At 42.0% G+C, this 13,978-nt stretch overlaps 1 protein-coding gene across 3 annotated transcripts in view; it reads left to right on the plus strand.

The window, feature by feature from the left end:
- The window catches only part of LOC129628765 (T-cell surface glycoprotein CD3 epsilon chain), a 75,112-nt gene that overhangs the window by 49,893 nt on the left and 11,241 nt on the right, over positions 1-13,978 (plus strand). For 2 of the 3 annotated variants that reach the window (XM_055548243.1, XM_055548245.1), the window contains exon 1: positions 11,034-11,228. The exons of the other annotated variant lie outside the window; for it this stretch is intronic. The gene's annotated coding sequence lies outside the window, so the exon portion shown is untranslated. Of the gene's footprint in view, positions 1-11,033; positions 11,229-13,978 lie in introns of those variants that run through there. 3 annotated transcript variants of the gene reach the window in all.

A 13,978-nucleotide genomic window follows, 5' to 3' on the forward strand; every position in this document is an offset into this window, starting at 1 on the left:
TTTATTAAAGTATAAAGGAGATAGAGAAAGCTTCTGACATAGGCATCAGAAGGGGGCAGAAAGAGTACCCTCCTGCTAGTCTTCAGCTGGATGTTATATAGTCTCTAGCAGTCTGTTAATGAAAGAAAGGAATGTCCTATAATTCAGAATAGCACCAGGCCCCTCGCCCATAAGATGCATTTTGGGATAATCTTGGGCCATAAAATAATTAACTTGAATCTTAAAGAAGGGCAGACCACCATACAAATAGTTTCATTTACATAGATTAGGGGAACAATATCTGAGTATAACATACTCGTTTGTCAAGTAGGTTTTGGGCCCAGAGGCGGAACCGACTTGGAGACCGAGTTTGGGGTAAAGGCGTGGTACATTAGCATAGCTTAAGACAAACATTTTCATAAGAAAAAGGCATTGGTTATCTCTAGGCTCAAGAATAGCTAACTTCAGGTGAAACCAGGTGTCATTATGGCAACACAGTATTTTAAGAGAAACCTCTCTTTAAATTTGTATAGAGAAGGAAAAAAATATTGCTAGTTTGTTTCCTCCTGCTGCTTAAGAGAGATAAAAATGTCTGACACTTGCAGGCTATTTCCTCCATTTGGAGACCCCTGGCCTTCCTGCCTGTTACCCTCTCATAAAGAGCCTCTTGATGAAAGTGAAAAAGGAGAGTGAAAAAGTTGGCTTAAAGCTCAACATTCAGAAAACGAAGATCATGGCATCTGGACCCATCACTTCATGGGAAATAGATGGGGAAACAGTGGAAACAGCGTCAGACTTTATTTTTTTGGGCTCCGAAATCACTGCAGATGGTGATTGCAGCCAAGAACTTAAAAGACGCTTACTCCTTGGAAGGAAAGTTATGACCAACCTAGATAGCATATTCAAAAGCAGAGACATTACTTTGCCAACAGAGGTCCATCTACTCAAGGCTATGGTTTTTCCTGTGGTCATGTATGGATGTGATAGTTGGACTGTGAAGAAAGATGAGTGCTGAAGAATTGATGCTTTTGAACTGTGGTGTTGGAGAAGACTCTTGAGAGTCCCTTGGACTGCAAGGAGATCCAACCAGTCCATCCTAAAGGAGATGAGTCCTGGGTGTTCATTGGAAGGACTGATGCTGAAGCTGAAACTCCAATACTTTGGCCACCTCATGTGAGGAGTTGGTTCATTGGAAAAGACCCTGATGCTGGGAGGGATTGGGGGCAGGAGGAGGAGACGACAGAGGATGAGATGGCTGGATGGCATCACCGACTCGATGGACATGAGTTTTGGTAAACTCTGGGAGTTGGTATGGACAGGGAGGCCTGGCGTGCTGTGATTCATGGGGTAGCAAAGAGTCGGACACGACTGAGCGACTGAACTGAAGTGAACTGAACCTAGGCATTAAGGGTACTTATTGCTACTGGATTGGTAAATTGTTATGAATTATGTACTGTTTTATGTTATATAGGCTTCTCAGTCCTTCCATTAAAATGAAAAATTTGAAGTTAAATATGCAAGCTCAGATCTGAATCTACTTTTTATACTATCAACTCTCAATTAGTTCAGTTTTACAAATAAATGGGGTTAAACATGACAAACTTAACACACATGTGGTACTTATCCCCTTTAACTCATGAAACCCTGCTAAAATGGCATATACCCATAAGAGACAAGGAGAATATGAAGATAACAGCAGATAGGAAGTGGAACAAAAGTTTAGAAGCTGAAAAACCAGTAAATGGGTGGAAAATCACTTATCATGCCCCCCAAAATTAAATTTCTTCCAGAGTATTGAAGAAATAAAATTCTACTTAAGTCATTCATTGAGGCCAGCATAACCCCCATACAAAAATCAAAGACACTACAACAAAGAAACTTTAAGCCTAATTCAATAATGAAAATAGAGGGAAAATCCTAAACAAAATATTAGCAAATTGAATCCAACCAAGTTTAAAGAAAGAAGAAGAGAGAGAAAGAGGGAGGGAGGAAGGAGGGAATCACTACAAAATAGGATTTATCTAGTCATATGCGCAGACCATTCAAGATGGCTATTCTCTCGCTCTCTGTCCATCTGTTCGACCAGTCCCTGATTCACTGTCATGACTATCCAATCCTCTTAATTATAGGGCTTAATTAGTCCCTGGTAACTGAGCCCACCTAGTGTCAGTTTCCCTATAAATGGTAGCCTCCTTCTCCCACTACTCCCCTCACCCCTGCAAGAAGTAAAAACTGCTGTGTTCTCACCACTTGCTGCAGATGGTGGGATGTGGCTCCAAGTCTGTTTTCATAAGATCCCCTGTCCAATAAACCCCTGATGTCTCTGTCACTGTCTCCACGCTTTCTTCGGTCTCAAGGCCAGGCAACTACAAGGTTTGCCAGCCTGTGGGGTACAGCCCAACATGAGTTATATAACAATGGCTTAATGTTAGAAAATCTATGAATGTAATTCACCACATAAACAGGTTAAGAGAAAAACCACATGAGCAGCCCAGTAGAAGCAGAAAAAGTATGAATAAAATCCCATGCCTATGCAGGATAAAAACTCTTCGTAAATTGGAACAAGATAGGAATTCCTTAACCTGATAAGCAGTAACTACTAAAATCCTTCAGCAAATATTATCCTAACAGCAGATTCATTTCCAAATTAAGACCTGAGAAGAATGCCCAGTGTCCCTATTTTTATTTCATGTTGTATCAGAGACCCTACCCAGCACAGTACAACAAGGAAAACAAATTAGAAGCTTACAGAGCAAAAAAAAAAAGAACTAAGCTGTAATTGTTTGAAGATGACACAATTTTCCATAATACCAAAACAGAATATAAACAAATGATTAGGAATAACAGAATTTAGCAATGAAATAGATATAAGATTAATATACATACTATTAGGAAACACTTCTATACCCCAACAAAATAATGAAAAACAGCTTAAAAAAGACTTTAGAGTATAATCTTTAAAAATATTGAATTGAATACTATACTGTACACCTGAAACTATTATTTTAAATCAACTACACTTCAATTTAAAAAAAGATACCACCTACCATAGTCTCAGAGTATATTCAACAAAAAGCTAACTCCCAAAAAAATATAACCTAGATAGAGGAAATTATAAAACATTCTTAAGAGGCATTTTGGGGCTTCCCTGGTGGCTCAGCAGTAAAGAATATGCCTGCAACACAGGAGACATGGGTTTGATCCCTAGGTTGGGAAGAATCCCTAGAGAAGGAAATGTATTCACTCATCCACTTCAGTATTCTTGCCTGGGAAATCCCATGGACAAGTGAGACTGGTAGGCTACAGTCTATGGGGTTGTAAGAGTTGGACAGGCCTTAGCGACTAAACCACCACCACCAAGAGACATTTCAAAATAAATAAATGGAAAGCTATACCATGTTCATGTATTCAAAGACTTAATATTATAAAAATACCAATTCTCCCCAAATTGATCTACAAATCTATTTCATTTTCTAACAAAATTCTGGATGGGTTTTTCATGAAACTATTAATGACTCCAAATTTATATGAAAAAGTAAAAGGCCCCAAACAGGACACTTATGAAAAGAACAGAGCTTAGAGCTTACTCTATCAGATGCCAGGATTTATAACAAAGTTATAAAAAGTAAGCTAACGTGGTTGGAGAAATGTCAAAACCACAATGAGATATCACCTCACATCCGTCAGGATGGCTATCATCAGAAAGACCACAGGTGACAAATGTCAGAGAGGATGTGGAGAAAAAAGAACTCTTTTACACCGTTGGTGGGAATATATATTGGTGCAGCCACTGTGGGGAAACGTATGGAGGTTCCTCAAAAAACTAAAAATAAAACTACAATATAATCCAGAAATTCCACTCCTGGGTATATATTGAAGAAAATTAAAGCATTAATTTGAAAAGATACATACACCCCAGTGTTCATAGCAGCGTTATTTACAATAGCCAAGATAAGGAAGCAACCTAAGTGTCCATCAATGGATGAGTGGATAAAAGAGATGTAACATATGTATGCAATGGAATACTATGCTAAGTCACTTCAGTCGTGTCTGACTCTGTGCGACCTCATAGACGGAAGCCTACCAGGCTCCCCCATCCCTGGGATTCTCCAGGCAAGAACACTGGAGTGGGTTGCCATTTCCTTCTCCAATGTGTGAAAGTGAAAAGTGAAAGGGAAGTCGCTCAGTCGTGTCCGACTCTCAGCGACCCCGTGGACTGCAGCCCACCAGGCTCCTCCGTCCATGGAATTTTCCAGGCAAGAGTACTGGAGTGGGGTGCCATTGTCTTCTCCAAATGGAATACTACTCAGACATAAAAAAGGATGAAATTTTGCCATTTGCAACAACATGGATGGACATGGAGGGTATTTTGCTCAGTGAAAAAGTCAGAGAGAGACGAATAATGTATGTTATCACTTATATGTGGAATCTAAAAACTGAAACAAACTAGTGAATATAACAAACAAGGAACAGGCTCATAGATATAGAAAACAAACTAGTGGCTACTAGTGAGGAAGGGGAAGGGTAGAGAGGCATGAAACGGATAGGGGATAAAGAAGTATAAACTACTATGTGTAAAGTATGTAAGCCACCAGGATATACCATAGAACGTAGGGCATACAGCCAGTATTTTATAATAACTGTGAATGGAGTATAACCTTTAAAAATTGTGAATCACTATGTTGCACACCTAAAATTTATGTAATATTGTTAGTCAACTCTACCTCAATTTTTAAAAAGAGAGAAAACAATAAAGATGATGTGGTATTCATGTAGGGATGGAAAAATTAACTGGTGAAACAATCATAGCCCATTAGTTAGACCTTTACACATATGAAACTTTGGTATATAATACAGGTAACATGTCAAAAAAGCGGGGAAAGGACACACTATTAAAAATGTGGAGCTTGGGCGTCTCTGGTGGTCCAGTGGTTAAGAATCTGCCTTTCAATCCAAGGGAGACCAGTTCAATCCCTGGTCTGGGAAGATCTCACACTGACGCAGGGCAACTAAGCCCATGCACCACAACTACTGAGCCTATGGGCCCTAGAACCTGTACTCTGCAATAAGAGAAGCCACCACATTGAGAAGCCTGAGCACCGCACCTAGAGAGTAGTCCCCACTCACCACAACTAGAGAAAGCCTGCATGAAGCAATGACAACCCAGCACAGCCAAAATAAATCAATAAAGACATTTTTTTAAAAATATGGAGCTTGGGACTTCACTGGTGGTCCAGTGCTAAGACTTGGTAATTCTAATGCAGAGGACTGGGGTTCAATCAGAGAAGTCAGAGTATTCAGAAATAAAGGAAAACAGTCAAGCAAAACAATGATAGTTTAGCCATTAAACAAAGTCAAGGACCTTTAGCTCCTCTTCAAGGGCTATAGATAATATTCTGTACCGTATCCTTTGAGCTGTTTTGCAGATACTGAAACCCCCACCAGGTGGAAAGAGTTAACCGTATGTTAACCACAGCACGTAGACCCCAGACTGGTTGAAACCAGAAGGTTGATGATGTTGACTCCTAGTAACCTCACCACCAGCAAAACAGAAGAATGTCTACAACCTGATCACATACCCCACAATCTCCCTCCCTCACCTTGTCTTTTAAAACCTTTCCCTGAAAGCCATCAGGGAGTTCAGGTTTTTTAAGCATTAGCTGCCTGACTTCTTGCTTGACCCTGTACAATAAACAGTGTACTTTACTTCACTACAACTCAGTGTCAATAGGCTGGCTTCACTCAGCATGGGCGAGCAGACACAAGTTTGATTCAGTAACACTAAGACCTTTGTTACACCAGCTGCCTACCTATTCCTTCAGCAAAGTGTTGGACAGGGAAACACTATTTTACAGGACACAGTATTTTACAGTGGTCTAGAAGAGAGAAGAAAAGTAAATGGCAATTATAATGAGTGCTGTGTTGAGGAGTATTGCCTAACCTAATTTTTTGTTTGGGGTTCAGGGCATGCTTCCCAGAGGCTGAGGCATCTTGTTGAAATCTGAAGCCTGAGTATGAGCTGACCTAGATGAGGGTGAATTTCCTAGGCAGAAAACCCAAGAGTACATAGTGGCTTGGAAGTAAGAAAAATAAAAAGCATGAAGTGGTTAGGCATCTATTAATAATTTAGTACAGCAAAAGCATGAAAAAGGAGAAAGAAATAGAAAGCTAGATAAAGCTGGAAAGAGAATCAGGGACAAAATTCCTTCCCCACTCTCACCACCATCCCTGGGCTTTATAATTATCCTGAGAATGATGGGTGTTTCAAACTTCAAGAAGCAGTGTGACAAAATCACACTTTTTAGTATGTTTTAACTTCACTCACTGTCTTACAGAGAATGGATTGGTGGGATCAAGCATGGAGGCAGAAAGACCACCATTGCAATAACTGAGTGAGACTCAAAAGATTAATCCAATCCTCCTCCTCCTGTTCCCCAGCCTGAAGGGTTCTCTAGACTGGCAATGAAAGGGGGCCACTGCATGACTTCAAAAACATAGACAATAAAAGTAAAACAGATAAATTGGACTATATCAAAATTTAAAGCTGTGGATCCAGTTTCACAATAGCACAAAAAGGCAGCGTATGGAATGGGAGAAAATATTTGTAAATCCTATGTCTGATAAGGGATTAACATCTAGAATATATAAACGACTATAGCTTTTTTAAAAAGCACAATTAAAAACTGAGCAAACAGACTTCCCTGGTGGTCCATTGGTTAAGAATTGCCTGGCAATGCAGGGAACACAATTTCAATCCCTGGTCCGGGAAGATCCCACATGTCGCAGAGCAACTAAGCCCGTGCACCACAACTATTGAGCTTGTGCTCTAGAGCCCGGGAGCCACAACTGCTGAGCCCATGTGTCACAGCTACTGAGGCCCGCATGCCCTACAGCCGGTGCTCTGCAGCAGGAGAACCCACAGCAATGAGAAGCCGGAGCACCAAAACTACAGAGTAGCCCCCACTTGCCACAGCTAGAGAAAGCCTGCACAGCAACAGACCCAGCACAGCCAAAAATAAATAAATAAAATTTATAATAAAATAGCTTTTTAAAAATGAGCAAAGGACTTGAATGGACATTTTTCCCAAGAAGATATAAAATGGCCAACAAGCCCATGAAAAAATACTCAACATCACTAATTATCAAGGAAAGGTAAATCAAAACTACAATGAGATACCACTTCATACCCTATTGCCTTAATGGTCTGGGAGCAAGTGACGAGAATGAAGACAGAACATGAAATCTGGTGCAATGATTCAGGGGACCTGCAGCCTCTCTTGGACAGAGGTGCAGAGCCCACTCTGAGTTCAGCTTTTATTCCTAAATGCAGACTACAAGAATTTCTTTAATCTTGTCTTTCTCAAGACATACGCTGTTTTAATCATGTACTCCTTAATGTCATGGATTACACTGACATAGTCCAGATCTCCTTGGTTTTTACCCCAGGCTGCTCCCTTCCGGGCTAGTCTCAGGAGCAATCACCAAGTGTGTAGGCAGCATTCATGCCTGGCGCTGACCTGGTGTTCCAAAGTCCATACTTTGATGATTCCAGTCATACTCCCTTCTGGATCTGGTCTTGAGGTTTGTAACAAGGCTATTATTCTAAGAAAAACATGAAAGATAATCATTAGCATAGTTTCTTAATGGATGCTGTTTTTCCAGATTCTACTTCTATGGAATTTCTCAAGGCTGGGAAAGTACATTATTAGGAATTCCCACTACAATAGACATTAGGTTGACTATTATCAAAAGAACAGAAAGCAAGTGCTGATAAGGATGTGGAGAAATTGGAACCTTATGCACTGTTGGAGAGAATGTAAAATGGTGCAACTGCTGGGGAAAGTAATATATGAGGTCTTCAAAAATATTAAATATATAATTACCATATGATCCATCGATTCCACCTCTAGATACAGACACAAAAGAATTGAAAGCAGTGTCTTGAAGAGAGATTTGAATACCCATGTTAATAGCAGCATTACTCGTAGTAGCCAAAAGGGTGAAAGCAACCCAAGAGACCATCAGCAGATGAATAGATACACAAAACATGGTATATACATAGAATAATTATTCAGTCTAAATCTTGAGGACATTATGCTAATGAATTAAGCTAGTTCCAAAGAAGCAAATACTATGTGATTTCACCTAAATGAGAAAGTCAAATTCATAGAGACAGACAACAGAATGGTGGTTGTCATGGGCTGACGAGAGGAGGAAATGGGGAGTTGTTGTTTAATGAATATAGAGTTTCTGTTTAGCAAGATGAAAAGACTTTGGGGACTGGTTGTACAATACAAATGTACTTAACACTACCGAACTGTTCACTTAAAAGTAGCTAAGATGGGGACTTCCCTGGTAGTCCAGTAGGTTACGACTGCATTTCAGTGCTTCCACTGAAAGGCGTATGGATTCAATCTCTGGTCAGGGAACTAAGATCCCGCATGCCTCATCCCCAACCCCCCAAAAAAGTTAAGATGGTAAATTTTATGTTGTGTATGTTTACCATAAATTTTTAAATTAATCCTCAAAAATAAAAAATGAGAACACTGCTTAGGGACTGCAAATTTGCTAGAACAGAGATGGAGACCATTTGGGAAGCCAGAGGGAAGAACAGACCTAAGAGACTCCCAGGAAACAGAGTGGCGTCCTAGGCCGGTCTAGTGGCTGTAGTGCAGGCTGAGTGAGGGCAAAGTTCAGAAAAGTAGAGACATTTCATGCCGAGCATTCAGTTCAGTTCAGTCGCTCAGTCGTGCCCGACTCTTTGCGACTGCATGGACTGCAGCAGGCCAGGCCTCCCTGTCCATCACCAACTCCCGGAGTTTACTCACACTCATGACCACTGAGTTGGTGATGCCATCCAACCATCTCATCCTCTGTCATCCCCTTCTCCTCCCACCTTCAATCTTTCCCAGCATCATTTCAAATGAGTCAGCTCTTCACATGAGGTGGCCAAAGTATTGGAGTTTCAGCTTCAGCATCAGTCCTTCCAATGAATATTCAGGACTCATCTCCTTTAGGATGGACTGGTTGGATCTCCTTGCAGTCCAAGGGACTCTCAAGAGTCTTCTCCAACACCACAGTTCAAAAGTATCAATTCTTCGGCACTCAGCTTTCTTTATAGTCCAACTCTCAAACCTATACATTACTACTGGAAAAATAATAGCCTTGACTAGACAGACCTTTGTTGGCAAAGTAATGCCTCTGCTTTTTAATATGCTGTCTAAGTTGGTCATAACTTTTCTTCCAAGGAGTAAGTGTCTTTTAATTTCATGGCTGCAGTCACCATCTGCAGTGATTTTGAAGCATTCATGTGACCACATTGCTGACTTCCTAGTCAACTGCTGCCTCCTTCTGTTCAGTTTGAGAGGGAACTGGAGACTGGGTTCTATAAACACAGATGGAAGAAAGCTCTTAAATGGTAATTCTCAATTAAGATGGTACTGTTCTCTAGAGGGTATTTTGGAAATGTGTGTGGTTGTTTGTGTGGGATGCTGGAGGCCTTTAGCCAACCAAATGCTGGCATCTTACCGTGCAGAGAACAGGTCAGCAAAACAAAAAAACTGTCCTACATATGACTTTCCAATGGCCCAAGGGATGTAGCAGTTGGCAATAGGCAAAAAAATAATTCACTCTCCCAGCAGGATGAATTTCTCCTTACCATCAGGAGGAGTCAGGGCTGCAGGGAGCAGGGAGAATACATGTAGAAACCGAGGGCTCACAGCCTGAGAAGGCCATGCCAACAAGGGGCCCAGGCTCCCCAAGCTATGTCTTCCCTTAGATCAGCAAAAGTGCTATTAACATCTAAGGCCAGGAGCAGTCTAGAATGAGTAACAAAGAAGGGAGATTATGATGATCAGATGGGGCCCCCAGAACAGCTGTAGTGGGGACATAACTCTTCTTTCACAAGCTTCTCCAGAAAAAAGGATCAACCAGAATCCTAAAAACGATTAAAGAATGGTGTGAAGTTATTATACAGCAAGTGGATAAGCAGACCAAGCGGTGACCTGCATGGATGCCACCTGATGCTGCCCACGTTCCCCCGTGAGGACCACTTACTCACCCATCTGCTGGGATTGTGTCCTCTGAGAGCTCACAGCAGAGCCCTCTCACAGGCCTTGTTCTCAGCAGAAGCAGCTGCAACACCCGAGTTCACACCTCTCTGGAAATAGTTCATACTGAAAACTAGATGATATGCCTATGGCCTCAATTCAGGACTGCTCTGATGGGTCACCCTGTTAACAAGTCCAAGCTTGTACCGCTCATTGCATGCATGCTAAGTCACTTCCAACTCTCTGCAACCCTATGGACTGTAGGTTTCTCTGTCCGTGGCCTTCTCCAGGCAAGAATATGGATTGGGTTGCCATGCCTTCCTCCAAGGGATCTTCCTGACCCAGGGATTGAACCCCCATCTCTTAAGTCTCCTACATTGGCAAGCGGGTTCTTTACCACTAGTGCCACCTCATGTGTGTGTGTGTTAGTTGCTTAGTTGTGTCCGACTCTTTGCAACTCCATGGACTGTAGCTGCCAGGTTCCTCTGTCCATGAAATTCTCCAGGCAAGACTACTGGAGTGGGTTGCCATTTCTTTCTCCAAGGGAACTTCCTGACTCAGGGATTGGACCTGGTTCTCCTGCATTGCACGCAGTTTCTTTACCATCTGAGCCACCACAGAAATACCAGAAAGCCACCTCATGACAGACCAATAAATCAAGACAGGAGTTATGGAGGCAAGGAATAGCTATTTCATTGGAAAAGCCATAAGACTGAGAAGATGGTGGGTTAGCATCCCAAAGAACCATCTTCCCAAAGGGGAGGGTGTAAAGTCCTGGTTCCAGCCAGAGTCAGGAGAGATTGTGTTAATTTCTTCCTTCCTGCAGTCATTCACAGGTGAACCTGGTCAGGATGTTTCCTATGAGCTGAACAAAGGTATTTCATGTTAACTCTCATTACCTGGGAGCCAGGGTTCCCAGCGATGAGCCATTATGTATAATTTAACTTATAGGTAACATTCCTTTAGTGATTAACTCATTATAGAATATGAAGCTCTTTCCTATTACAACACAATCCTAGCCTGGTATCTCCCCTTGGTTTGGCTGAACTCTCACTGTAGCTCCCCTTCTCCCTTGGCCAACCCCACTTCCTTCCCTGACCAGAGCTGTTCCTGTTCTTCCCTCTGTGAGCCACCTGCACACAAATCTCCATCTCAGTTTGTTTCCCAGAGAACCCAAATGATGACAACTCACATTTAGAGGTAAGAAGGTAACCACCAGAAAAACAGTTTACAAAGTTGAAAGTGGTTTTCTCTAGGGAGAGGAATAGGGTCAAGGCAAGGTGAGTCAGGAGACGGTTGTATGTACTCTTCTGTGCTCTTCCTTTGTCCGTAACATGCATATATTACTTCCACAATTAATTTTTTCATTTAAAAATTTTTAAAGAATTTGATGCTGTCATCCTTCTGTTTTAAACTCTTTGATCACTTCCTATTACCCTTAAAATAATCCTTAAGAATCTTTCGGGATGAATTGGGAGAGTAGCATTGATATATATACACTATTGTATGTAAAATAGATAGCTAGTGGGAAGCTGCTGTAGAGCACAGGGCAACCTGGCACTCTGTGATGACCTAGAGGGGTGGGATGGGAGGTGGGAGGGAGGTCCCAGAGGGAGTGGATGTATGTATACATATAGCTGATTCACTTCATTGTACGGCAGAAACTAACACAACATTGTAAGCGATCATCCTCCAGTTAAAATTTTTTTAAAAAAGAATCTTTAACAAGGCTTGCAAATCCCTCTCCATCTGGCCCCTGCCAAGTTTCCAGTTCCGTTTCTTACCTCTGCTACTTGCCTTTCTGAGTTTCCGGTTTCTTGAATGGGTCTCTCTTCCTCATCCCCAGGCCCCAAACATGCTGCTCCCTCTTGTCTGGAATACTTTCCTTGTCCTCCCCCACTCCTGGTTCACTCCAGGCCTCCAGCAGGTTTCAGCTTAGATGCCACCCTCAGAAGGAAGACCTTCCCTACCCCCAGACTACATTAGGCCTTCCTTCTATCACTCCCACAGCCCCTGTATTTCCTCTTTCTCAGCATCAATCTCCTGAAATAATCAGCTTACGTCCACATTTCTTTCATCCTCCATGAGGCCTATCTATCTTGTGACTGTTCTATTACTGGCACCCAGCACATACTACAGCCAGGTAGATATCAAATATTTACTAATTCAATGAATTTCACCAAAATATTTTTGAGGACCCCAGCTCTGTAATCTGTGACAACTTAGATAACCTATCTGAGCCTCAGTTTACTCAAGCATAAAATGAGGGTGAAAATAATACCTGTCTTAGAGGCTCATTTTTTGCTTGTGTTGAGGCCACACCCTAACCCTAATGTCTACCTTGTTGTTGTTCAGTTGATAAGTCACATCCGACCCTTGGCGACCCCATGGACTATAGCTGGCCAGGCTCCTCTGTTCATGGGAATTCCCAGGCAAGAATACCAGAATGGGTTGCCAATTCTTCCTTCAAGAGTTCTTTCCGACCCAGGGATGGAACCCACATCTTCTGTATTGGCAAGCAGATCCTTTACCACTGAGCCATCAGAGAAACCCTAATATCTACTCTAGAAGTTTGTTTTTTGTTTGTTTGTGTTTGTTTGCTTTGGGGCCATGCCACTCAGGATGTAGAATCTTAGCTCCTGACCAGGGATCTATCCTGTGCCCCTGTATTGGGAGTACAGAGTCTTAACCACTGGACTGCCAAGGAAGTCCTTAGAGAACTGTTGGTTAGAGCCCTCAGCACAGTGCCTGGCACTGTAACCATTTGATTGATGCATACTCAAAAATTAAGAAAGACCATAACCAATCCCAAAGAAAGGCAATGCCAAAGAATGCTCAAACTACCGCACAATTGCACTCATCTCACACGCTAGGAAAGTAATGCTCAAAATTCTCCAAGCCAGGCTTCAGCAGTACGTGAACTGTGAACTTCCTGATGTTCAAGCTGGTTTTAGAAAAGGCAGAGGAACCAGAGATCAAATTGCCAATATCCGCTGGATCATGGAAAAAGCAAGACAGTTCCAGAAAAACATCTATTTCTGCTTTATTGACTATGCCAAAGCCTTTGACTGTGTGGATCACAATAAACTGTGGAAAATTCTGAAAGAGATGGGAATTCCAGACCACCTGATCTGCCTCTTGAGAAATTTGTATGCAGGTCAGGAAGCAACAGTTAGAACTGGACATGGAACAACAGACTGGTTCCAAATAGGAAAAGGAGTACGTCAAGGCTGTATATTGTCACCCTGTTTATTTAACTTATATGCAGAGTACATCATGAGAAACACTGGACTGGAAGAAACACAAACTGGAATCAAGATTGCCGAGAGAAATATCAATAACCTCAGATATGCAGATGACACCACCCTTATGGCAGAAAGTGAAGAGGAACTAAAAAGCCTCTTGATGAAAGTGAAAGAGGAGAGTGAAAAACTTGGCTTAAAGCTCAACATTCAGAAAACGAAGATCATGGCATCTGGACCCATCACTTTATGGGAAATAGATGGGGAAACAGTGGAAACAGCATCAGACTTTATTTTTCTGGGCTCCAAAATCACTGCAGATGGTGACTGCAGCCATGAAATTAAAAGACGTTTACTCCTTGGAAGGAAAGTTATGACCAACCTAGGTAGCATATTCAAAAGCAGAGACATTACTTTGCCAACAAAGGTCCATCTAGTCAAGGCTATGGTTTTTCCAGTGGTCATGTATAGATGTGAGAGTTGGACTGTGAAGAAGGCTGAGCGCCGAAGAATTGATGCTTTTGAACTGTGGTGTTGGAGAAGACTCTTGAGAGTCCCTTGGACTGTAAGGAGATCCAACCAGCCCATTCTGAAGGAGATCAGCCCTGGGATTTCTTTGGAAGGACTGATATTGAAGCTGAAACTCCAGTACTTTGGCCACCTCATGCGAAGAGTTGACTCATTGGAAAAGACTCTGATGCTGGGAGG

This window comes from Bubalus kerabau, chromosome 15, assembly GCF_029407905.1.
Source record: "Bubalus kerabau isolate K-KA32 ecotype Philippines breed swamp buffalo chromosome 15, PCC_UOA_SB_1v2, whole genome shotgun sequence".
NCBI classification, from domain to species: Eukaryota; Metazoa; Chordata; class Mammalia; order Artiodactyla; family Bovidae; genus Bubalus; species Bubalus kerabau.